The 12640-nt window shown below is 45.9% G+C and overlaps 1 non-coding gene across 1 annotated transcript; it reads left to right on the plus strand.

Annotated features, from left to right (window-relative positions):
- The first annotated feature begins 12163 nt into the window (after positions 1-12163).
- Positions 12164-12236, plus strand: trnas-uga. The gene has a single exon. It is a non-coding gene; the product is annotated as a tRNA-Ser (tRNA).
- The last annotated feature ends 404 nt before the right edge of the window (positions 12237-12640 follow it).

Consider the following 12640-nt stretch of genomic DNA (forward strand, 5'->3'; position numbering starts at 1 on the left):
GGAAAGGCATGGAACTCTCAGTTCCGTTTGAATGCTCCAAAGCACAGCGATGGGGTTTCTGCGTGTGTCAGACCCACGGCTGACCGAAAAAAAAAAACATCTTAAGGCTCAGATCGTGAGACATTACGGCCTCCAAATCAGACTTGAAGTTCCACGTATGTAAGGCGCCAACACATCGAAATTTCCCCGGGCCTGGAACGGAGTGCGCATTCTCTCCCTGGAGGGACGTACCCTGCTTAACTAGACACGGAGAGTGTTCAGGCAGGTTGGCAAGAGCCAAGGTTTGGGGGGACCCCCCCTGACTGTGTGTTGGGGTAACTCCTGAAGTTTGACCAGCTAAAACCACACAGCTCGTCGTTGACAGCACTATCTGGCAGGCTTCCTGCCGCTCATTCAGCTAGAGCTACCTTAGCTGTGATGTCTTTGGTTTGCAGCTTATTAATAATAATAATCTTTGCATTTGGTGCAGTGCCTGTCATGTTGGGAGGACATACCAAAGCGCTTCACAGCATTGACCGTTGAGAGTAGTGACTGCGTGTTTTGTGGGGCGAACACGGGAGCCAATTTGCGCACGGCAATGTCCCGCAAATAGAAAAGGAAGCGAATGACTAACTTTATTGTGGAGGATTGTTGGCCAGGACACCGAGACAAACTCCCCTTTTCTTCGCGGATACCGTTATAGGATCTTTATCATCCACTCGAACAGGTAGATCGGACCTCGGTTTAATGTCTCAGCCAAAGCAACAGCAACCCCCCCCCCCCCAGCCCCAGCACAGCATTGAAACGTCAACTTAGACTACGCGAGTTCAAATCCCTACTTGGGGCTTGAACCCACAACCGACTCAGAGGCAAGAGCGCCACCGGTAAGCCAGGATGACACACAATAACTTCACAACTTCTCGCTCCGAGGGAAAAGGGCTCAGCGACGAGCCACTTGAAGCGGCAAGTCAGGCGTATGTCAAAATACGTAAGTAAATTAACAGGCGCTGAGTGGGAAGAATGGGGAGACGAGGTGCTAATCCGAGATACCTGGCTCGAAGCTGCTTTCTTTCGGTTCTGTCGCTCAGCAAAACCTCGTCCTCGAAATTCGTTTCAAGACGCCAACGACAGGCAACTTCAGATGAACGCCAATTCGGGGCCCAACTCACCGACTGCTGCGTGTTGCTGAGCGCTTTCAGGTCGAAATAAAAACACGAAGTGAAACAAAAAAAATAATTGCAAGATTTGGACAAAAAGCTTCCTGAAATCTACTGCCGCTTCAAGGCTTACAGAAACAGCGTCAAGCAACAGGACAGAGTGACAGAGACAGAGAGGATTGAATGCAATATTCTTTACTGTCTATCAGCTCACGAGCAATGCTTTCAATGATATTCTATACGGTTTCAGCTGGTTAAACTCCAGCAGTATCCCAACACATACCCAAGGCTTGGCTCTTGCCAACCAGCACCTAACACCAACAAGTGGAATCCTGTAGCTCAGTGGTTAGCGCAATCGCTTCGCAAACGAGAGACCTGGGTTCGATTCCTGGGCAGGATGAAATGTTGGGTAGGTTTCCTTACTCCACGCGCCTCTGCTTACCGAGCAGTAAGTAGGAACCCGGCTGTTAGTCGATTGGTGGATCGTTTTTCCGGGGGTAATAATTCCTAAAAAAAATAATAATAATAAATTGGTCACTCCAATCCACGGCTGTTTGCGGGGACGCTGCTGTGCGCAATTGGCTGCCGCGTTTCGCCCACAAAATATACAGCCGATTCACTTTACGGTATATTCCGTGAATGAGCTTTGAGACGTCTCGAAGACGTGATAAGGCGCTATATCGAATGCGAGGATTATTAATATTATTATTATTATTACGTATAATATACAATTTGCTGTTGTTCTTGCTGTTGGAAGTAGGTAAGCAGAGGGTGGGTGGGGGGGTGTACCTCCAGGGAGAGAATGCACATTACTTTCCAGACACAAAACTCCCGGTCTGGGTTTGGATACTCAGAAGCATTGTCTGCAGGTGTCAGGAGTCTGGCTGAATAAAAACATCAGTAACGGCTGACTCGCCCGTAATTCGGTCTACGTATTTCAAGAGTATTAACCGTCAGCCTGCGTGTAATAGTGGCAACACCTCGGTCATGCCACATCTCGTTAAGCTTACTATTCATTTACCAATAACAATTTAAATTCATTGACATGAACCATTCGTAACTTCCAGGACATATTTCAAATATTTTAACATTTTGGGCTCGCCGACACTTGACGATAACTTCTTGTGTTCCATATGGGACATTTCACGTTAGGAGGACGTCTCAAAGCGCTTCGATGGATTTACCATCAAGTGGAGTGACTGTGCATTTTGTGGAAAATCTATCTGCCTTGTTGCTTCCTGCAGCCAATGCCAATATTCTTCTCATGAGCTTTTACTGGTGCAATGAGAATTTGGCAGATTTTGAAATTGAACAAACAACCACGACCAGATAAGAAATCAACTGATTGCGGTAAATAAGCGACAAAAATGTACATGTTTCACAGCGGACTTTGACATTTATGGAATGTGTTATCCCACGTCCTCAGCATCACTTACAAGTTATTTTCTGGGTCGGGCGGTATGTGAATTTCACCCATCTTCAGCTGATCAAGGTACCATTCCACCCTTTGAGTCATACGTGACTCAATCCCCATTCAAGGTTTAGTTGAAGTCCCTTGTTTATTCATTTCTGTGTAAAATTAAGGTCGATAAATATAGTTATATATCTTATTTGCCAAAACTACAACAGCAACTTGCTTTTATGTAGTGCCCTTCAAGTAGGATAATGTCTCGGGTGGTGGAGTTGGATGCAAGGGAGAAAGGGGAAGAGGAGGTGAATGTAAGCACAGTTGAAGAGGTAGGTTTGGGGGTTTAAAGATAGACCGAGGCGGTGGGACAGTAAGTCAGTGGCATTAAGGCAGGGAGCTCAAGAAGTTGGGGGGGCTAGTGACAGAAGATTTTGCCACTGAAGGTGCCATGGGGGGAGTGGGGCTGTGTTAGCTAAGGTGAGAGGGTGACGAGAGGAGTGGGATATGAGCAGATCAGATAGGGAGGTACTAGGGTCTGAAGGGATTTATGCATGAGGTTGAAGATCTTGAAGTGGATCAATTTGGAGACAGGAAACCAGTGGAGCCTGGCGAGGATTAGTGGGACAGGCTTTCGGAGTTTTGGATTAACTGAAGAATTCTTTAGCCTGGTGGATTAAAAGAAATTTGTGAAAAAAAAGAGACATCAGCATTCATACAAAAAGGGGATTCTAAATGAGTAACAGAAAAAAAGTCCTCCTCCTTTAAAACCTGTTAGCAATGCAAAAATGATTTGCATCATCTCAATGGAAAGCTGCCATTCACTTCACTGTAAGACATCTGCTTTTTAGCCTTAGGTTAGGTTGATGTGAGACAGGGAAAGATGACCCAAAGCGGAGTAGATGAAACGTGTCTTGAGACGTGCTTCGAAAGAGGGGGAAGGGAGGGAGCGTTTCTAAGAGATTCTGGGATGGAGTTCCCGAGAACGGGGGCAGAACAGCTGAAAGTTCGGCCACCGATGGGTGAGGCAGATATGAGTATATATAAACCTTATATTTTATGCGATGATGCCCTCATTTCGCCCACAAAATACACAGACAGTTCAATACACAGTATACTCTGCGATGCGCTTTGAGACGTCTCAACGATGCGATAAGGCGCTATGTCAAATGCAAAGATTATTATTATTATTATTATTATAGATAAGGCAGGGGAGATGAAGCAGGCCAGTATTTGCTGAGCAAAGGGAATGGCTGGTTCGTGGTTCGAAGAGAAGTAGGATAAAACATATTCTTGTTTGCAAAGTGCTGTTTTATTAGCTCCTCGAGCGCATGCATATTCTCTTTAAACAGCATTTGTTCTTTGGGTGCAGATGTTTACACCCAGGCTTGCGGCTTGAAACTGAACACATGGCTTTTGGAAGCTCAGTGCATTGGCAAACAGCACTCATTCGGGAGCTGGAGCTGAAAGGATGTGTATTGTTGCTATTACTTAACACGAAAAACTCACTTGAGACATGAAGCTGCCAAATCATTTTATGGGCACTGACATGAGAGGTGACCTCAAGAGTTAAAGCATCACTGAATCAGTGCACCTCCGAATGCAATTACCCTGAGAGTGATATTACGCTATCCTATCTCTCGCCAGTCAGAAACAACATTAAGAATTCATTCTTCCTCACACACGCGCAAAAAAAAAAAGCTTTTAATTATTTAACTGCTGAAACTGGAGGAATTGAACAAAAAAAGATTGAAATCCTCAAACCTTTAAAGTAGTCACTTTAATGCTTGAGTTTATGCGTTAGAATCAGTTTGAGGGGGAGAGTCAGGTATCGAGCCAGTATCGTTAAGCACCTTGGGCCATGTTCCCGATACGAAAAGCACGATGTAAGTCGCGTTGCGTCCGACACGTGCGGAAACCCGACGAGTCAAAACATTTTGACCGTTTTGTATGAAGTGCCGTAGCTGTACGGTTGTTGGTGAACACGGTAGGACATACCAATACAATGTACCTTGTGGTAATTTTACTCTGTAATTTTGGTGAGGTGTTTTCTTGACCACCGAGGATATGGACAGTAACCGAGAGAGATGGAGCTCCTGGTTTTAATACGAATAATCTATTCGGATGATGGACTTCATCTGTAGCTTAACCGACGTGCCTTGTGTGATTTGTTTAAAGCTGCAGTGTGGACAGTTTCATCTCCTCTCACTCTGAAGGGATTGTGGATCAATGCATTTGGATGGGTACCAGTGCCCAGCCAGTTATGTAACTTGTGAGCTCGGGGCTGGTGGGGAAAAATTCACAAAAATCCTCCCTTAAGGAAAACTTAACCAGCATCGGCTCCCTTTCCTATTACCACCTTGGCCTTGGAGTGCACAGTCGCAGAGAGATACAGCACAGAGGCAGGACATTCAGCCCAACAAGCCCATGACGGTGTTTACACTCCACACAAACCACCAACCCTCCCATTCCCCTCTTCTATACCCCTCTAATATCTCTTCTCTCTCTTGCACACATCAAGTTTTCTCTTTAATTCACTGATGCTATTTGCTTTAACCAGTTTCCAGCAATGAGTACCACATTCTCACCACCTTCTGCATGAGGTTCCTACTAAACTCCCGATTAGATTGACTATGAGCTATCCTACATTTCTTATGTTAGATTTACATTATAATGCTATGAGTGACATCCAGGAATTAGATGGAGAGCTACAATGGAGAGAATGGGGAAGAGTCGGAAGATTTGTTAGCTTTATCGTGTAGCTGAAGGTTTGTTATTCATGGGAAGGTTAAAAAATAGAGGCCCAAATGTTCTCATGTTCTTAGGCTCTTTATTAATTAATTAATAATCATCTATATTTTCATAAGATTGAATTTGTGTGGCTCAGTCAGGAGGTTGTGGGTTCAAGTCTTACATTGGCACTTAGAATCCATTAGTCCAGTGCGGTGTTGGGTGTGTGTTGCACCTTTGGATGAGATGTTAAATTGAGGTCCCATCTATCAGTTCAGGTGGATGTTAAAGATCCCATGGCACTATTTGAAAAGAGAAGGGAGATTCTCCCGTTGTTCTGGCCAATAATTCCCTGGATAAAAAATCGGTCATTCACTTCATGATTGTTTGTAGATTTGTTGTGTGCAAATTGCTGAGTTTCGCTACAAAACACACAGTCAACCCCTTTACAATATACCCTGTGAAACGCTTTGAGACATCTTGACAACATGATATCTGCCCCTTGTCTCCCCCCCTTCTCTCACCGACATTATAACCCATACGAAACCCACCCCCGGGGCTTGGTTGTGGATGCCCTATTTTTGCAGATCAAAACATACATTAAAAATGTGAAAAGAAAACAATGTTTAACGTTGGAGTTAATTTTCCTCGACTTGGGCAACAGTGGTAAAAAAAAATCTCCAACAAATTTGACCGATTAAATAATAATAATATTCCCTGCAATTGATACGGCGCCTTTTCGCGTCATCAAGACGTCTCAAAGTACTTCACAGAATATATTGTAAAGTGAATTTGCTGTGTATTTTGTGGGCGAAACACGGCTGCCCATTGCGCACAGCAGCATTCCCACAAACCGTCGTGGATTGATCGACCAATTTATTATTACCTCCATAAAAGCAATCCACCAATCGACTAACAACCGGGTTCCTACTTACTGTTAGGTAAACAGAGGCGTGTGAAGTAAGGAAACTTGCCTAAGGTTTCGCCCCGCCTGGGAATCAAACCCAAGGTCCTCTCGCTTTCGAGGCGAGCGCTCTAACCAATGCGGCACAGGACCCTTTCATCGCCGTCCGTTGAAATCAGAAACGGTCAAGCTCGTAACTCTGGAACCGGTTTTAAGATTGTCCAACACTATCCAGATGTAATGATAAATCAAACGAGCAAAAAAAAAAAAAAGAAATTTAAAAAGCACGTACGGTGGAAATTGTCTTTTTAAATTAAAAGAAAATACTCCTTGATGCTTGTCAGATAGATAAATCAAACGCTGTATCATCTGCCGTGCAGTCGTAGACAGCGACTGGGAGTGCAGTTAAATCTGGTCTCTCCGTCTCCTATAAAACATCGAGTTAAATATTGGAGCCTCGGAGATGGAATGAAGCCACTCCACTCACAATCTGCATTTTAATATGTTTAAAATGTGAATGAAAAGGGCTGCTGACACCAGAGAATGGTTATTAACAGCTCCCTCAGCATTGTAATTCAGGGTGTATGAATGCTGACTACATGCCCTCAACTTATTCAGCAAGGGCTTCACTGCCACTTACAATTATAAAGGACAAGAGCTGGAGTCACTTCAGCAGCAGAAAGGCATGACCTGAGAGCTGCAGCTCATTTCACATTACATTTATTCAATACAGCGATGTCCTATCATTTCCCAGAGCATTGTTAGTCGTATTTTTACACAGTCACACCTTCACATATTCCCAGATGCTCGCATCGGCAGGTTGTCACTTTGATTATCGACTGCTCTCGTGCTGCAATTTGCGTGGATCTCCTTTGACTTCCCCCCACCCGCTCCCACCTTTTCCCCCTTCCCCCTCCCCACCCCTCCCCTCCGCCCACCATCCACCCCTTCAGCGTCCCCTTTAGATGAGCCGGCGGCGCTCAGGCATGTACCTCTCGGGGTGACTGAAGAGATGCGAAGCGAAAACAGTTCAACCAGCGTCACTGGCAGCTGAGGGAGAGCTGTCGCTGTCAGCGCTCGGCTCTGCACATACACTGGCTCCGTGTGTGTCACAGTGATCTCTTTAGATTGTGCTCAAAGCACTGAACCCTCAAGGTTACTGTAACAGTCGAGGGGGGGAGGAATGGGTGGGTGGGGTGGGGGGGGTTATATGTGTGTGTGTAGAGGAGAGTTTGTTCCCTGTTGTCACCTCAGTTTTTACCTTGAATTTTTCTAATGAATTGATTTTTCCAATGACAGGTTTTTTTTGTTGCAGGTTTCAACCGGATTTAAACCGGATCAAACACACGCCTGAGTGGGTTTCTTCCCCCCCCCCCCCCCCCCACCCCCGGTCTCGACCACCGGGCGGGCAAACGTGGGTGAGTTTCGCTTAGAAAAACACACGGTCGCTTCACTTAACAGTGCTGTTATTATAAAAGGCAGAAGCAATTTTAAGGCTGTTGGGTTGGGACGGGTGTGAATTCAAGCACGTGGTTTTAATTGGCGCTGATTGGTATAAATCCCGACCTCGGACTCTCCTGTACGATTGCCAATCGAATCCTACTGCGAACACTAAGGAAAGCCACGCAATCAGTGGTCGGCAGTGCAAGACAACATGAGCGTCCCAAGCGGCCCCATAAAACCACGCAGAGCCCTGCGCCTGCAAGGGAAGAGCGCTGCCGTGGTCTTCAGGGGGGAATGGGTGTGCCTTGCCTCACCCGCGAGACTCGCCAACCAAACAGACGTGGAATTACGCAGGACTGCTCAGGTGGACGTTAAAGATCCCACGGGACCATTCGACAAGAGAAGGGACTTTCTTCTGGTGTTCTTCTGGCCAACAATCTCTCCCCCACCCACCGAATAAAAATTGCTCACAGCTGTTTTGATGTCCGCAAATGTCAAAACGCAGTCACTGCACTACAGTATATCCTATGAAGAGCTTTGGAGCGCCTTTTGAGCGGCGCTTTAAGATACTTCAACACGATAAGGCGCTGTCCCAAATTTAAGGATTATTATTCTTATAATTGTTATTATTAATAATAAATAGACCACTCGATGCTATTAAACAAAACCAAACATCATTATAAATATGAGTTGCGTTGTTTCATGTACTGTGTGACCTAGATCTTGGAAAGCGAATGTTTTTAGAAGGGGGGGGAACGTCGCTGTAGACGTGGGACCGGTCATTGTTATTTGTCAGTATTTATTGGCAACCGACTGTATTTTGCCGATTCGCACACATCAGCCCCTCAGGGGTTGAACAGTCGGGAGCGGGTGAGGTGGTGGTTGGGTGGTAGATGAGGTGGTGATGGACACATTGCAATGAACCTCAGTTCCCCAGGGTTATGTGTGTGTGGGGGGGGGGGGGGGGGGCCGGGGGGGGATAAACAGTAAATAACGTACAGTAAATAAACAGCAACACTAAATAAACTGCTACCAACTGACTCCTTGCTACAACAGGGAGTCAGTCATAAATCCACTCAACAATATCTCATTACCAGTGCGTTGGGACTATCCACCTCAACAGCGTCACACAATACTACCGTAATGATAATTATCCCTGTATTTTGGTGCAGCGTCTTATCACACCATCGAGACACCTCAAAGGGCTTCACGGGACTGACTGTCGAACATAGTGACTGTGTACTACAGTTGCAGGTGAACACTACAGCCTGTTCATGTATCACAAACAACCAAGAAATGAAGGAGTCGTTTTTATCTGGGGGACTGTTGGCCAGGACACCAGGAGAAACTCCCTTCTCTTTTCGAACAGTGCCGTGGGATCTTTAAAGGCCACGAGAACAGCTGGACGAGACCTAGATTTAACATCTCATCCCAAGTATAGCAACTCGAACAATGCAGCGTTCCCCCAGCACTGTATTGGAGCCTCGGCCTCGACCGTGAGCTCTTGAACCTATCCTACCGGGTCACTGGACGTCGAACAAATCCCTTGCAAAGATGCTTCTCCTCCCGTGGCAGCACTGGCCTCTGTTTCCCTCCTCTACTCCTCAAACTCGGGTGTCACTCCCTTAAACATAACGGCTCGAGCTGAAGGTGATTTCCCCCCCCCCCCCCAACCCCCACCCTCGGCTCGAAATTTCCTCTTGGAAGGTGACTCATTTCCAGTCAGCGCCATGCGACACATCGACCTGAAGGTGTCTTGCAATGTTCTGTTCTGTTGTATGTATGTAATGAAAGTCACATCAGGGGAGATAATATCTAGGTCACCGGTTTTTATTCCGAGTGAAACATTAGGTAAATTCAGGTTGACGCAGATGGGTGGGAGGGTGGGGTGGGGTTGGGGAGAGAGAATCAGGTTGTGTGTCAAACCCAACATCCTGTGACCTCCGTTTATCATTACCGCTTACGGTGTTTTCGCAGAAGATTAAAAAGAAGTTGAAATTTCAGGATGAGAAGGGAATGAGGGATGTGTTGGTAAAGAGGAGAGAGTAAAATGATGGGAGAAAACCTATTCGAATGTTTTTTTTAAAAAATGTTTCCTATCACGTTTCGACATTCACTCGAACAGGCAAAGCAGGATCTCAACTTCATTTCTCACCCATAAAACAGCACCTTATGATCCTACTGGAGTCCTGTAGCTCAGTGGTTGGAGCACTCGCCTCGCAAGCGAGAGGACCTGGGTTTGATTCCCGGGCAGGTCGAAATGTTCGGCAAGTTTCCTTACTCCACACGCTTCCCGTTTGCTTAGCAGTAAGGAGGAACACGGTTGTTAATCGATTAATGGATCGCTTTTCCGGGGGTAATAAACCCTGCAAAAAAATAATAGTAAATACATATATTTTTTTATTTGGTCACTCAATCCACGGCTGTTTGTGGGACGCTGCTGTGCGCAGTTGGCTGCCACGTTTCGCCCACAAATGTACAGTCAATTCACTTTACTGAAGCGCTTTGAGACGTCTCGAAGATGTGATAAGGGGCTGTATCAAATGCAAGGATTATTATTATTATTATTATGATTATTACTGTGCCATTCCAGTACTGCCCTGGAACACCAGCCCAGATTCAACTGCCGCAGCCCCACGGTGAGGACCTATAACCTTGTGGTCCAAAGGCAATGCTATCTACTGAGTCAGGCTCACGCAAAAAAAGCAATCTCTGGAAATACATGTTTCTTTTTGCTGGCAATGTCAGGAACGCTTCATGTATTCAATGACATATCTGTCCTGGGAATACAGAGGCCCGCCAATTTCGGTGGTCCTTACTCTTCCAACCGTTGTCTTATAACTTAACATCATTTTGGAACGTCGGAAAATTATCACAAGTAAAATCTTAACTCAAAAGCTCGTGGAACCAGAGTAAAGATCGGTCCGACAATATCAAATGCATCCTCAGAAGAATAGCACCCTCTACTGTACCAGAGAGACATTTCCATTTATTATTCTAATCATTCTTACGGTGTCCCCTGAATGAAACTGAAGCTTGGTGCTGACTCGATCTGCCTCGGTCTTCTGACGGATACATCTGACACAGCTCCAGCTTCCTGCTCCTCAAATGCGATTCTCCAGAACCTTTCTCCATTGCCCTACGTTTCCATCTATTCGCTTGTGACCTGCCTTGCCTTGTCCTCCTCCTCCTCTCAGCCTCCGGGCTCCAGCGACCGCCCCTGTCCTCGACTCGTTGACTCCGCTGGGAGTCGCTAACACCCTTCGCCACAACAGAGACGCTCAGTTCTGTGCGAGTGATAAAAATCCTAAACCTTACGTTTGGTACGACGCCTTTCATGTCCAGGAGGACGTCTCGATGAGCTTCGCAGGATTAAGTGAAGTCACTGACTGTTTCGTAAGTAAACTCAGCGACCAATATGTGCACAGGAATACTCTCGAAAACAGCCACGAATTAAGGAAAAGGCCAATTGTATTGGGTTGGATTGTTGGCCGAGACACTTGGTGAAGCTCCCTCCTCTTTCTGAGTAGAGTGATAGGATCTTTAATGTTCACCTAAACAGGCAGACAGGGTCCTTGGTTTGATGTCTCATCCAAACGTAAGCACCTCCAATGACACAGTATGCTCCCGGCGCTGGCGACGGAGTGTCGGATTGGACTTTGTGAGTTTCAAGTCCTTATGTGGGGCCTGAAACCACAACCTCGAGCCAGTGTAGCTGACACAATGTCGCACCACTCTTATGTATAACATGGCAATGACCATAACATTGAAGTCTGACTCGTGGTCTTGCAGTGTTTGATGTGCATCTATCCGCCAGGCGATCTCACACCCTGTCTCTAAATCACAACCCTGGACTGAAACATACAGTGTGTGACGCGACAAATCGTTAGTTATCAAGGATTGTTATTATTATATTTATGTTTATCACGCAACCTCTCCACCCTCCCACCACCCCCATCCCTCCTGAGGCTGTTTTCAGCGTGGAATAAGAGAAGGCAGGTCAAATGGAAAGGGACTCCCACAAGACAGATAGCAGGGTACCAACTTTAGGGGTTGTATAAAAAACCCCAGAAAGCCAGAGTCCTGCAAACCAGCAGTGAACGGTTGGAATTCCAACAACTCGGATATTTGGATGAGATATTAAACCTGTTCTGCCCGTTCAAGCGGATGTTAAAGATCCCAAGGCACTATTCAAAAAGCAAAAGGATTATTATGGTATTACTATCATTATCATCATCTAGCTCAAACTATCGACTGGATCCCCTACTAAATCTAGAAAGAAGGTTTATAACACTGCCAGGCCCTGTTAACACCAGCAACCCTCTTCAGCTCAGACTCGAAATCATTTTAGATTGCGACGCTAATCTTAAATTATAGGTGTCTGCAAGAGAGTTAACGACATGCGTTTTCCAGTGAATAGGTGTGGATACACCCGATATTGGCAGTTTTGCAGCTAATGTTGCACACACTGAAATGTGAAATTCACGACTGTGGTTTCATTCTACCCCTGTGGATTTACCGTTGTGAAAAAAAGGATGTTACAGGCGGTCCTGTAGCTCGGTGGTTAGAGCACTCGCCTTGAAAGCGAGAGACCTGGGTTTGATTCCCGGCAGGCTGTAACCTTGGGCGAGTTTCCTTACTCCACACCCGCCTGATAAAAAGCCCTCAAGGAAAAAAAAGACGATCATAAAATTGGTCACTTCAATCCACGACTGTTTGTGGGGACGCTGCTGTGCGCAATTGGCTGCCACGAATCGCCCACAAGTATATGGTCAATTCATTTTATAGTATATTCTGTGAAGCGCTTTGAAACGTCTCGAAGACGTGAAAAGCTCTATAGCAAATTGCAAGGATTATAGACTCAGTGGCTTGTGCTCTGGTCTCCGGAGTCAGGTAGCTTTTAGCTCGAGGCCTTTAAGATCATTGGGGACTTTAAGATCACAGTCGAGCGCAGTGCGGTGTGGGATTGCTGCAGTGTTGTGGACAGCGTCCTTTCTGATGAAACCTTAAACATAGTTCCCA

The sequence above is a fragment of the Callorhinchus milii genome, unplaced genomic scaffold, assembly GCF_018977255.1.
Source record: "Callorhinchus milii isolate IMCB2004 unplaced genomic scaffold, IMCB_Cmil_1.0 Scaffold2, whole genome shotgun sequence".
Taxonomy (NCBI): domain Eukaryota; kingdom Metazoa; phylum Chordata; class Chondrichthyes; order Chimaeriformes; family Callorhinchidae; genus Callorhinchus; species Callorhinchus milii.